This window comes from Barbus barbus, assembly GCF_936440315.1.
Source record: "Barbus barbus genome assembly, chromosome: 10".
NCBI classification, from domain to species: Eukaryota; Metazoa; Chordata; class Actinopteri; order Cypriniformes; family Cyprinidae; genus Barbus; species Barbus barbus.
In genome coordinates this window covers 7,675,962-7,690,062 of record NC_136738.1, presented here as the reverse complement: position 1 = coordinate 7,690,062, position 14,101 = coordinate 7,675,962, and the positions used below count along the sequence as shown (strand labels likewise).

Sequence of the window (14,101 nt, the reverse complement as noted above, 5' to 3'; positions counted from 1 at the left end):
ATGTACACGTCCCTTGTGGGAGCAAAACTGAAAGTCAACCTGTTTTATTTCATAATGTGATTTATGTCAGTGGGAAATGAGACATTCAAACAAGCAAGGGGATAACGTCCAGTGGAACTTTATGGAGGTAACAAAAAGTTGACCCAAAAAATAAAGTCATTGCAGCAACATCTGCATTTTGTAAATCCTGCAGTGATCTTTACTGTCCAGCAGGTGGAGGCATTCTGATGGTTACAAAATGGTTAAAAACAGATCAAATGTGCTGTATTGTTGTTGTATTGTATTGTCTTGTTATTACTATTTTGGATTAAAATTTAATGATGATATTAGATTACAAATCACTCAAATTAGATTAAAATGTTATCATGTGTAATGAGTGTATATTAAACAACTTTGGCTATTCAAAATAGCTTATTATACTACCATATTGCTTGTAATAGTTTCACAGACTCCAGTATGAATCACTGCATTAGCTGAAGACCGCAGTGATGCAATTAATTTGCCAAGATGAACTGAACAAGAGAGCTCATACAGTAACCACAATGCAATTAATTTGAGATTCCATTTATTGACTTTTTGATTTGGTTGCACTGCTGAAAATTAACGTGTTATTACACACAAATGGACACAAAATAAAACATGGTATTTATTTCTGAAACTATAGTCGAGACCATGCACACTGTTGTTTGAAACTGAAATTGCATCCTGTTTCATATATCTTACTATTTTTAAAAATGTTGCATTGCACTGCAACATATGCAGGAAAATAATATTCAGCTCAAAGATGGCCACACATATTTATTTTAATCATTTATTAAGTTCAAATAGGCTATTCAGTTTCAGGTCTTATTAGATGTTTATAATAAGTTTATAACGCTTTGTTAACTTATTAACAGATTATTATTAAGGTCATTATTATTCATAACGTATTAAAATAAAATAAACTTTTTTTTTTTTTAAATAGACCCATTTAATCCCACTGGTCACAATAGTGACCGTAAAGAAGGTTTTCGTTTATAAAGCTCTAAAAATGTTACTGACTGGTGTTTTAGTACATTTTCTGCAAATATAGAAAAAAGGGTCTCAATTAAAATATGTGCAGTTTCACATGTTTAGTGCAAATTGTCACATGACCAGAGCAGTTTACTTCCTGTGTTAACCATGAGATGATGATGGCTGCATCAAAGCTCCAAAACAAAAGGCTAATGTATGTTAACATAAAGATATGACAAAGATTTTTGGTACACATTATGTTTAAGGTGTCTAGTATTAATATATGAATTCACAGTTATTTAGTTTTTTTGAGTGTGGACATGAGTAAACAAGTTGATGGCAACAATAGTGACCGGTGGGATAATAATTATTATTTTTTTTGTATCTTAGTATACCTATTCAGTTTTGTATAAGGGTTTTTAGTAACCATAATGTGATGAAACAGTTTAAAATGGGTTAATAACTGAGCTGTTATATATAAAAATTTATACACATTATCCCATCGTATAGGCTATAGGCCTATCCCAACTAATAAACACACTTTTCCATAAAATAAAAAAAAAAATATATATATATATAGGGGTTACTAATGACACGTCATTTTAATATTTTCATGTCTGAGAAAATGTGGTTAAATGTGTTAGCTTTTCGGTTTGCAGTCATTTGTAAAGAGATTCAAAATGGCAAATAAAATAAGGTCTGATTGTGCATTTATATTATAGAACAAACCAATCGAAATTCTAATCATTTCATATAAGAAACTCATACGGGCTCTCTTTTGGGCTCTCTCGCTCTCTCTCTCTCTCACACACACACACACACACATGTTGGTTTTTGTGGTTTATGGGGACTCTCCATAGGCGTAATGGTTTTTATACTGAACAAACTGTGTGTGCTATTGCCCTACACCAACCCTACACCTAAACTTAACCCTCACAGGAGACTTTGTGCATTTTTAGATTTTCAAAAAAACACCATTTAGTATGTTTTTTAAGCCTTTTGAATTACGGGGACATAGGCAGTGTCCTCATAAACCACCTTCATATTGTAATACCTCTGTCATACCCATGTCATTATACAAATGTGTGTCCTCATAAACCACATAAATATGCACACACACACACACACACACACACAGTGGTGTATTGTAACGAAGTAATAATACTTCGTTACAGTACTTAAGTATTTTTTGGGAGTATCTGTAGCCTACTTGAGTTTTTATATTTCAGCCAACTTTTACTTTTACTCCACTAGTGCTGCATGCTATTTCAGATGCAGATTCCAGAAATGTTTTCTTATGTTGGAATGAAGGAAAGTACCGGATGAAGTGCTTCTTATTCTTACCCGAAAATACAAAATGGAAGAAAGAGTTACAACTGAACACAATCTTGCTACTAAAGCTGTATGAATATTTATATATATATATATATATTTGCTTCTTTTCCATTTTGCATTTACTTGTACTTTTACTTTCAATACTTAAGCACATTTAAATATCATATACTTTAAGACTTTTACTCAAGTAATATTCTAAACGAAGACTTCAACTTAAACCAAAGTCATTTTTTGGTAAGATACCTGTACTTTTACTTGAGTATGGCTTTTGGGTACTTTATACACCACTGCACACACACACACACACACACACAGGATGCCTTCTTATGCTTTTAAAGGTTCATCCAAGGAGTTAACAAATTTGACTAAGTAAGTTTACAGTTTATTTAATGCTATACTATGGGAAACGGTGATCATCATTATCATGTCTGTTCCCTTTCTCCCTCAAACACACAGGCACACACACAGGATGTCATAACTATATAGGCCTATAGTTTTAGGATTCATCAGTGTGGATTATAGTTTTATTATATTAATAAATTACACTTTTTAGTAGTTTTTAATGTCAACTCTGACTCTTTCCTACCTATTATTATATGGCTTTAGTGCTTTCATGGAATAGGAGCTGGTATACATATTCAAGGGCGTGCAAAGATGGGTAGTATTTTGATCGTATGTAGTGGGCCGATCTGGGCCAAAATGCCAGGGCCGATTTTTGTCCCAGTCCAGCCCTGGGGCTCCATCAGAAAGTCCAAGCTCCTTGTTTTGCGTCTCACCAGCTTCAAGTTTTTCGGGAAGAGATCCAGTCCGGACTTTACCGCAGACCTCAGTCACCGTTACCGCAGCATCCGTCTAAACTGCCTTCAAATCCAGCCGTACACAGCACTTTTCATCACTTTCTTCACCTAACACACCAAACCTTGACATTCACCTGCTATATATCATTGATTATCTCCGGGGACCGACGGTATATGAACCCTTTAACCGCGACTAACAGCTTCGCTAATTCTCAGCATCGGGTTTCTGCGCCAAGAAATGATGTGGACACCCAACCGCTGGTACGTACCGCTTCCGTTTCGTGCTTTTTATGTTTTATTTTTCACCCTCAAACGGCTAATTTCCTTCGTTAACGAGAGATCCGTCACCGGTGTCCTTTGGATATTGATAAGCTGATTAAAATGGATGAATGGCAGCCACGCAAGTCTCCTCTAGAGTTATTCCACAGATTATTACTGTGTAACACAAATATACACGAAGCATTATGAAATATTTTGAGCCTCATATGCTGTGTTTCCTCAAGAACCGGAGCTCATTGATCCGAAACACAAAACCCTTGTTTATCTGATCGTGCTGCACTGAAATGCTGATAAACACCTGTCTGCTTGAGTTTGAACGATCAGGCTTTAGTGCAGGAGAACAGCGGGCTGGTAATGATACCTGATCAGGTGAGATGATGATGATGATGGGCGTCTGGGGGAAACCGGACCCTGCCGCCTTTTTTGGGGGATCAGAAAACAAAGGTCAGTCGGTGACATTGCGGTGTGTTGTCTTATGGCGGAACTAGTATTTCCTTAAATTAAGTTGTTGTAATAAAACTGACGTTTTGAGCAATTGTTAAGTTATTTCTAAGATGGCTGCTTTGACTGTATAGTCAGTATGGTTTGGTGAGTCCTCTAGTTTAACTCTGTGACCCACAGTACAGCCAAAACTCAACACACCTGCTCTTTTAGTCTCTGTTTGTTTATTCGGTAATTAGTACTTGTGTCCTGATATTTAAAAACTGTAATCATCACCCTCATGGATTTCCAAACCAGAATGTTTCTGTGCAACACAAAAGAAGACATTTAGTATAATGTCCAGGCTGCTCTACACATACATGGGTGCTGTCAGGCTCCAAAAATATCATAAAAGCACAATTAAACAGTTAATTAAGCACGTTAAACAGTATTTAATCTTCCCTTTCTTGTATTTTACATGCAGTGTCATTTTATTATTTATATACTATTGTAGTGCTCATATTTTGAATTAGCTCTTATTTTTATATTTTCATTTTAAATTTTGTATTTTGATGTGCTTTCTCATATTTCTATTTTCCTTCAGTTTTAGTTAATTAATTTGAGTACTTATTTTGTTTTATTATTTATTTTTAGTACTTATGTTAGTTCACAAGACAATGTTTATAATTTTCACTTTTTTTTTTCATATTTACATTTTATTTTAGCTTTATTTCAGTTACCGAAAATTATTTTTATATAATAGTTCATCTCGGTTTGATAAGTGTAAAACTTTGTGTGGTCAGGTTACGTTGTTAGTTGATAATATAAACTCTGTAATTTACTTTCTTTAAATCTTTTATTTCATAAGTGCATTATGTTCATATAATTATGTAATTAAGACTCATTTTGGACCTCACAGCTATAGTCATTGAGGAAACAGTGTTCCTCAGTCATCTGCACTAGTAGAGAGAGTTGTGCTGCTAGACAATTAAAAGACCCTCTAACGGTTGTAATCTGACCCAGTGGTTGATTCTGCCAATTACAGACTCCTTTAATTATGCAGGATAAGGAATGTTATCGCCATGGACACAGTCTGTGTGGCCAGTCACTACAAGAGTTTATTGGGTCAGAAGCACCTGTAATGGTGACGGTGCAAAGTGTGGAGAGCTGTAATTCTAATCTTTTGGATGATTTCAGGAATCATTTATAATCAATCAGTGCAGGATAAATTATGCACCAAAGATGCCATTCAGTGACTTCTTCCTTATGTTTAGTTTAATATTGTACCTGGTATAGTTTTATAGTTTTGCTTCATAACTTTCTCTCTTTCTCATCTAACCTTACAGTGTTTATCTTATAAATACACATTTCTTGTACATGTAAATCCATGGTATTTGGAAATAAATATGATTCTGATTCTGGAATACAAAAGAGGATATTTTGAAAAATGTGTGTATAATTAAAGTCAATGGGGTCCATTGAATTAGAACACACTGACTTAAAAAAAGGAACACTTTTTAGAAATATTTTCTTCTGTGTTCAACAATATTTTGAAACATTTGTATATGTTTATTTGACTTTTAGTGTAAGTTTTAGTATTTTTATGTGCTTTTGTCTTTTTAGTTTTAATACATTTTTATTTAAGTGTTAGTTGTATTAATTTTAGTACTTCAACTTAGACTTTGAATTGAAGTTAGTACAAGAGAGTAAACGACGTGCGATCACATTTAGCATTTTGTATGGAAATGTTCATGGGTGAAATTTTGTTTGTGTCAAGTTGGTCACGCCAGATCACTGGACTGTTTAATAGAAAGCTGCTTGGTTTGAAAGTTACTTCTGTGCGACCTGGGCTTCATTATGTTGTTGACAACAGACAGTGGACCTTTTTTTGTCTATGAATTTCACAAAAATTTCAGAATTGCAATTTTTGGCTAATGTAACTATTCATTCAGGGTTCGAACAAAACATTTTTGGGTCAACTTTGCCTTATGGTTAGGGGGTTTCGACACTCGCCTACACCTATATTAGCAATAATAACAGAAAGTGTTGTCTTAGCAAGCAGCACTAATTAGTGTGCTGTGTCGTGCATGTTTTTGAGCTGAGCAGCAGTGGTTTTTGTAAGTGGGCTACAGTATACTCTGGCCATCCCACACTCAATGTTGAGGTGGGGGTGTTCCACTTAAAAGAACAAAAGCTATATCCTGATCAATAAAGTAATGAGTTTTATCTCCGGTGCGCTGTGTGCTCGTCTGTGTGTGTGTGTCATGTGCTGCCTTGCTCTAATCCAGAGTTTTCATAGAAGCGCTTGATTCTTGCTGTATCTTGGTTGGTGTCTTTCACGGGACATTATCCTGCTTTACAGAGGGCTGGACTGAGCCGGGTTCAGCAGGTTGATTAGTGTGTCCATCTGTTCACTGTCTGCCTTTGTGTTTACTGGAGTTTTTACATGCTCTGCTGTGAACTCCTCAGACAGGTTGAAGCAGTACGATAAGAAAAGCTCTGCACTCTCTGCCCATTTGTTGTTTATTGGGAAAATATGGAAAGCAAAAAAAGATTTGTTTCACAGCAAATGCTGTTTGTTACTGTATTATTCTAGTATCCAGTGTCAAAACTTTCTTTTGCGTATCATATTTTGGGAAGTAGGTACGAAAGATGAAATATGAAAGATGGATTTCATGATGCGGGTTACACTGTCTGTGGTGCTTAAAATAATTAAAAACTCAAAAAATGATGCTCTGTAATTACAATTCTTTTTTTTTGTCAAATGGGGTTAGTAGGAATGGATCTGTTGACCTCTATTGTTCCTAATAACCCTGCTAAACTCAGAACCCAATGAACCTCAAATAAAACAGCATTAACTTCATTGTGTTCAGAACTTGTTCTTTTAATTAATGAACTTCACCCAATTTTTTGGGCATGTAAACTGGGCATGCTGAGCAATTAAAAAAAAAACTAAATTATGCAGTACAACAGATTACTGTATAGGTCTATAAATGAGAAGTCTCACTCGCTTGCTGCTTTGACATACATTTTTTTAGCATTAATTTCTTTTTACCAACTTTTTTCCCTTTCAATTTTGTTTATTTTCTTTTTTTTTTACCAACTTGTAATGTTTTTTTAGTCGAAGAAATTAGAACCTCATAATTTAGTTTTTCAAAATAATTTCCCATTGCCATCATCCATGGTAGGATGGTCCTTCCTGTTTAATCTGTTTCTGTTTGTTAATCTGCTCCTCAAGAGAACAACATCTAAACATTAGGTATAAAATGCCACCTGAAGCGTTTCCTAATCTGTCCCTGCCATGGGATTCAGTAGGCAACTTGATAAAGGGCACAACTGTTTCATTGCCAGCAGATGCAGATGAAGCAGCAGGAGATCGGTGGTCCTGCTGCACCTCTGGTGGTAGAGATTTTACACACCTCTCATGGGAATTTACCTCACAAATCTGTGCTCTTTGTGTAACAAACCGGATAAAATCCTGCTACTGATCCAAACAAGCAAGAACCTTTCCATTTCTTCTATCCTCATTTTCACAGAGGCTTAGTTGTGTGAAACAATTCCTAACAGTGTGCACCAGTTTCACAGGGTTAACTAGATTTTTATATTTTACATTTTGTTTTAAATGTCTTTTATTTATTATGTCTTTCATTCTGCCTGAAGCGTGTGTTGGAGAGGCTTGCTGAGCAGATCAGTGAATCCAAAGGCCTCCCAACTCATAATTATAGGAGATTATAAGAAAGTGAAAGCAATAATGTTCCACTAGAGAAGCCAAAACATAGACTGCATATATTCTCATGCATCCTTGTGGGACCCCACTGGGCCAGTGCATTTAATCTCATTCAGACATACAGAAATGAACGTGCTGAGCGAGATGCCAGTGAAACCACATCAGTACAAAAAACCTGCTACCACTTTACAGACTGATGTCGTGCGTTTTTGAGAGAACAACTGCATTCCCAAAAGAGAACCAGGTTGGATACAACATGATAAATCTTTCATCTGGCCTGGGACGAACACTCTTGAGCTCCAGGAATGACAAATGTATCTTAAAGGAGAAGTTCCCTTCCAGAATGAAAACTTCCTGATAATTTACTCACCCCCACGTCATCCAATATATTCATGTTTTTCTTTCTTCAGTCGCAAAGAAGTTAGGGTTTTTAAGGAAAACATTCCAGGATTTTTCTCCATAGTGGACTTTAACAGGGACCAGTGAGTTGAAGGTCCAAATTGCAGTTTCAATGCAACTTCAAAGTGCTCTACGCAATCCCAACCGAGGAATAAGGGTCTTTTAGCCAAATTATCAGTCATTTTCTAAAAAAAATCACGGACGCACATGGCAGAGCTAGTGCAAGTTGAGCATTTGTGAGCAATTAATTTTTTTAAAAAAATGACCAATGGTTTCGCTAGAAAAGTCCTTTATTTCTCGACTGGGAACACGTAGATACCTTTGAAGCTGCACTGAAACAGTAATTTGGACCTTCAACCCGTTGATCCCCATTGAAGTCCACTGAGAAAAAAACTGGAAGGTTTTCCTCAAAAAACTTAATTTCTTTGCAGCCGATGAAAGAAAGACATGAACATCTTGGATGACATGGGGATAAGTAAATAATCAGGAAAGGGAGGGAGATTGCTATATAGAGGGCTGCAGGCATTACATATTTTTGTAGGCCAAAATCTGACATTTTTATTTTTGTAGGCCAAAAACATTAGCATTTTAGCACTTCCGGTTCGATCAAGTCAATTTTTTTTCAAGTTTTTTTTTTTTGTATAATTAAATGCCTGAAATGAAGTCATGTGGCCATAGTGTACTTCATTTATAACCTATGTTTAGCTTTTTACTTTTTAGGCTACAAAAATGCTGAAGCTGCGGCTGAAATCGGTCACTTGTTTCACAGAAACATTGTTCACAAAACATATTAGACCAATTTTAATTCTACACAGAATGCCATATTATGTAGTGATATAGATAAGATTAGGAGAAGAAATTGTTAAACAAACAGCACTGATGAGTAGATAACATGATGCCATTCACCAGTATATTACACACTTTTCAAACTACACATCCTCAGCATAATTATGCTCACCGTTTTGCTTTAGTAAGTTTCATATTGAATCTATTAGACTGTATCTGTCATAAGCTATCAAATGCGGCTTTATCGAGCTCAATCGGGCTGATATAAATGAAATGCTATTTAAGAAAGGGGGCGGAGCTGCTCGATACATCCTGCGCTGTCTTCCTGTTTCATTTTAAAATTATGTCACCACATAGAATAAAGCTGTGCGTTTCAAGGCACTTAAGTGGACATTAAGTCACATGACAGCTATTTGTGAGAAACAGAATGAAATTTCTGTCAGAGCTATTACGCAGAGCATTATGAAGTTTTTTGGGCCTCTTTTATGACACTATTTTTCATATTTGGAGCTTGTGTGACTATATGAAGACAGAATTTTAATTTTAGGGTGAACTAACCCTTTAAACAACTTTGGAGGACCCCTAGCTCCTCAAGCAGTCAGCTATGTACAAACTGAAGATGGGAATCATAGCTGCCATGGGGGCTGTTATGAGAATCTAAAAAAAACAATTTTCAGCTAATGACCCTTAGAGGAACACAGAGCTCTCTACTGTTTGAGAACAGACTTCCTAACTGACAGGAAACCACGTGAGGCTGAGATGGCATACGCCAGCGCTGGAACTTCTTTATCTCTTGACATAAATGACTGCACCTCGGTTGACCCCTCTGTAAAGCTTGTGAAGTTTGCAGATGACACAATGCTGATTTGGACTCATAAGCTACGGTGACTAATCTGCTTGCAGACAGGAGGTGGAACAGCTGGTGAGCTAAAGCAAACATAACAGCCTGGAACTGATCAAAAGATGGTGGAGATAATAGACTTTAGAAGGTGCTTAAACTCACAGCTCCCTTCAACATCATCAACTTCTGTGGAAGTTCTTAGGAAACATTTCTTAGGAACACAAGTGGAAGGCACAATTAAAGAGGGCATAACACACAGTTTCACCCAATCTCATGTTAATCTTGAGTACTTATAGAGTAGTACTGCATCCTTCATATCTCCAAAAAGTTTTTAGTTTTATCATATTTATGAAAGAAAGATACAGCTTTACAATTCTCTCTGAAAAAAGCAGAGCTCCTGGAGGCAGAGAGCTAAAGAGCGACGAGCACTTGAGCACCGACTGAAAACAAAACACAGACATTTGAGTTCTGAATCATGACTGGGATCTTTTATAGCTGAGACTGCTCCCTCTTTCAGTATCAAACGATGTGCAAATCCAGCGTCGAACTCGGCCTTGTTTATAAAACGTTCGTTAACAAGCACACTTGTGAAACTCGATTGCTGCCCCGGAAAAACATACTGCATCCAGTGTTCACGTAATGCTGGGTTCTTTTGGGAAGCTGAACAACGTTATATTTCCCTCACAACCAAAAACACACTTCTTTAGAGACATTCTTCCCGAGCGAGTCCTGTGCAGCAGTGCAGCCGAATGAAGCGCGTTGATGGGCGGCTGCGCTCTTGCTCTAGCGCTGGCCGATGTGTGCACGGGCGCATCATTTACGTCAGCAAGAGCCATCATTGAAAAGAACTTTCCGAAACTTGTACGAACCTGGAAGTAAGATTTTTGGCACAGAAATACTCTGGCATACTTCCAAATCGGTTTTTGAAACTTTGGCCATGCTTAGCATGATAATCCAACTCTTTAACAGTGTAAACAACTCCGAATGCATGAAACAGCATTGTACCCCCCCTTTAAGAAATAATTGACCAAAAATGAAAATGTACTCACCCGCATGTCATTGCAATGACTATGACATTCTTTTATCTGAGGAACACAAAAGATGTTTACCAGAATTATCATACTGTTGTTTCCCATATGGTTGAAAGTACAAAGTGTCCTCAAACTGACAGATTTGTGAGGTAAGTTCCCATGAGAGGTGTGTAAAATCTCTACCACCAGAGGTGCAGCAGGACCACCGATCTCCTGCTGCTTCATCTGCATCTGCTAGCAATGAAACAGTTGTGCCCTTTATCAAGTTGCCTACTAAATTTATTCTAAATTTAAATGGTTAGTTCACCCAAAAATGAAAATGAGTTTTACTCACCCTTGAGGCATCCTAGGGGCATATTCAGACGAATCCAATCGGAGTTATATTAAAAATTGTCCTGGCCTTCGGCACCAATAGCCTCTTGACACATAGCGCAACTGCGCTCACGGCGACCCAAGTTCGATTCCCGTCTTGAGGTCCTTTGCCGCTCCCGCTCCCTGTAGATAAATAAATAGTCCTAGCTATTCCAAGCGTTATCATTGCAGTGGGTGGGTGTTTCTCTTTAACAGTCCAAAACACGTTAAATGAATAAAGGCCTCCTGTAGCGAATCCATGCATTCTTGTAAGAAAAATATCCATATTTCAAACGTAATAGACACTTGTTTTCTCTCACTTAGTTGACCCTGATAAGCGTTCAGCGTCACAGTTGTAAACACGAAGGCTTTCTTCTTTCGTGAGGGGTTTTGGCGCCACGGCATCTTTGTTTCCCGACGGACCGAAAATAAACGCGACACTCGCGTCTCCAGGAAATCCGGTTTAATTCAACCAGTCACATTACGACTTCGACATTCCTGAAGTGTTTCCAGAAAAGTGTGCCATATGCATCAGACGTTTAGCCAGCGTTCCGTGGGTGTGACGTCTGAGGCTGAGACTAGTAAGGTAGTTGTTAAGATTAGGTATATGGTCATAGAATAGCCTTTGGTCATGCAGAATAAGGCATTAATATGTGCTTTATGAGTACTAATAAACAACTAATATGCTAGGAATATATATGCTATAAGCAACTTGTTAATAGTGAGAATTGGTCCCCATGCTAAGGAGTTAACAAATATATTATTTTCATTTGCTAGTTGTTTATTAGCATGCATGTTACTAGCATAATAGCTGTTTATTAGTATTTATAAAGCACATATTAATGCCTTATTCTGCATAACCATTTTCTAGATCCCTTAACCGACCCAATACCTAAACTTAACAACTACAACAACTACCTTACTAGCAGTAAGCAGCAAATTAGAAGTTTATTGATGCATTGCACCATTGTTTTTGAATCTATTTCGTCAAATCAAGTTTTTCAGTCTGCACACAATCATTACATTTGCATAAAAGTCGTTGCATCTGTACCTTTTTGTATAATGTTGAAATAATGTTGGGATTCATCTTGGAGCTACTGGTTTTGATTTATGGTGTAGAATATTAATTAAAGAAGTTTAAATCCCATGGAAAAATTGCTGAAGAAGTACAGTCATTGTTGCACTTTATTGCATAATTATTTTTCCAGACCTTGGGAGATGATTTCTTGATTTGACAAATTCCTTATTGTTTCAAACTACTGAAGCCGTTTTGATTTAAAATATGCACATAAAATCTGTTTTTTATTTATTTTATTCCGTTGAACTGGAAATAGAAGATTGTGACTGGCAAGCGTATTGGGTCCTGTACTGTTGATTGTCGCCAGCGCTGACTCACAGTGACATTTATGAGGTCTTAAATGACTGGAACTCGCAGTGAAGCTGATCTATGCACCGTATGGGGGCACGTGGGCCCCTCACAGACTTCACACCAAATGTGACCTAGTCATTATGTGGAGGTTTGCTCAGTACAATAATCTAGCAGACACGGTTGAGTACAGCAGAATTCTCTAAAGGTCTTCATCAGTCTTCATTGTTGCTGAGGGATAGTTTACGGAAAACCCGTAGGCTAACATGTGCGATAAATGAAAGAATGAACCTATTTCCGTTAGCAGTGTCAGTCAGATGGGGGAAGGTTTTCCCGTTATTCCAAGCTGGGAGGATTGTGCTGAGTCAAGGGAAATCTATATCAGATACTCTGAAAGGCTTTATAAATGGTACTGATGCATTGAATGAAAAAGAGAATATTAAGACATTTTCATTTTTGGAATGGGTTGGAGATTGAGTAATTCTAGTAATTATTCCAATCAAAAATGTATACCAGTCCATTTATTTAAACATAAAATGTGTTTCATATCCATAAAGTAGGTTTATCATTAGATGTCACCCTTAAAAATGTGATTGCTGGACAAAAGGGATCTAATTTTACTTTAATGGCTCAGGATATGTTCTCTACGTGATTATGGGACTATAATATATTTATAAGATAAACTTTATTTTATTTGAATGAAATAAGTAGCCTGTATAGTCTGACACTTCTGCTTCTTTCAGAGACAAATGCAGTAAATTCACAGTAAACACCGTAAATGCAACAAACATAACTCCGAACATCATGTAGGGGATGTACTGGAAATTCGTCCCTGTGGGATTGAAAATGACAACAATAGTATTCATGACACTTTCAGTTCAAAGCTACCACTTGCTTTTACGTGTTTAAATTTATTCAGAACTAGTTCCTGTCCGATTCGCAAATTAATGTTGTGTGAGTTTATTCATTTTAGCAGATCAGTCCAAACCACTCAATCTCAAAGACTCATCAGTCACAAATGGCTCACAGTCGGAGCTCTCATTGAATTAACATCTGACTCCCTCAGTAAACTGTCATTACCTTCGATCATATCCGATCTGAAACCAAGAGCCATTACTGTGTAATGTTGTAAAGGATTGTGAAATTTAAATCCATCTCATTACAGACTGAGAAACGAGTGGAAATTAAACGCTTCTGCATGGCGTAGCTGATAAAAACCAAACTCACGAAGCAGCTCCTGAGGAGTGACCGAAGATGAAATGCTTCTGGAGTGCTTGCTGAGAGAAGCTCCTGAGGAGGATTTCATTTCAAAAGGCCCTGAAATCATAATCATTACTGCAGAACCTGGTTGGGCCGCAGGAATACTAACAGCGAATCTCACAGGATACGCTCCTGAATTACACCATTCCTAATTCACAATACAGTCCTGGGACATTAATATTTAACGTTTACTGTAAATCCAGTGTGAGCTACTTGTGGTACTCTTGGTAACTTATATTTAGATAAGTCACCAAATATTGAGGGTTTATCTTGGGTTAATTTCATAAAGACATGTTATAGACTTTTAATGGCTTCTGTTTAGTGATTAATTACCATTTTTGTTGCACTGTTGCATTAATTATAGGTTAGATGGCTGTCTGCTTGTGGAGAGGGGCTGTATCAGATGTAATTGAATACTTGTATGTTTAAGAAGGAGCTTTGTGTTGGATCAGTTGTATGGACAGGTCAGTTGGGCCTGTTTCTAAAAAAAACTATGTAAATGCCACATCCTCTTTC

The 14,101-nt window shown here is 36.9% G+C and overlaps 1 protein-coding gene across 5 annotated transcripts in view; it reads left to right on the top strand.

Moving 5' to 3' along the window:
• The first annotated feature begins 3,132 nt into the window (after positions 1 to 3,132).
• Positions 3,133 to 14,101, top strand: part of LOC306875796 (oxysterol-binding protein-related protein 6-like) — a 69,876-nt gene continuing 58,907 nt past the window's right edge. For 3 of the 5 annotated variants that reach the window (XM_079426539.1, XM_079426537.1, XM_079426535.1), the window contains exon 1: positions 3,133 to 3,386. The gene's annotated coding sequence lies outside the window, so the exon portion shown is untranslated. The remainder of the gene's footprint in view (positions 3,387 to 14,101) is intronic. The other 2 variants (XM_079426538.1, XM_079426536.1) reach the window with 1 other exon arrangement.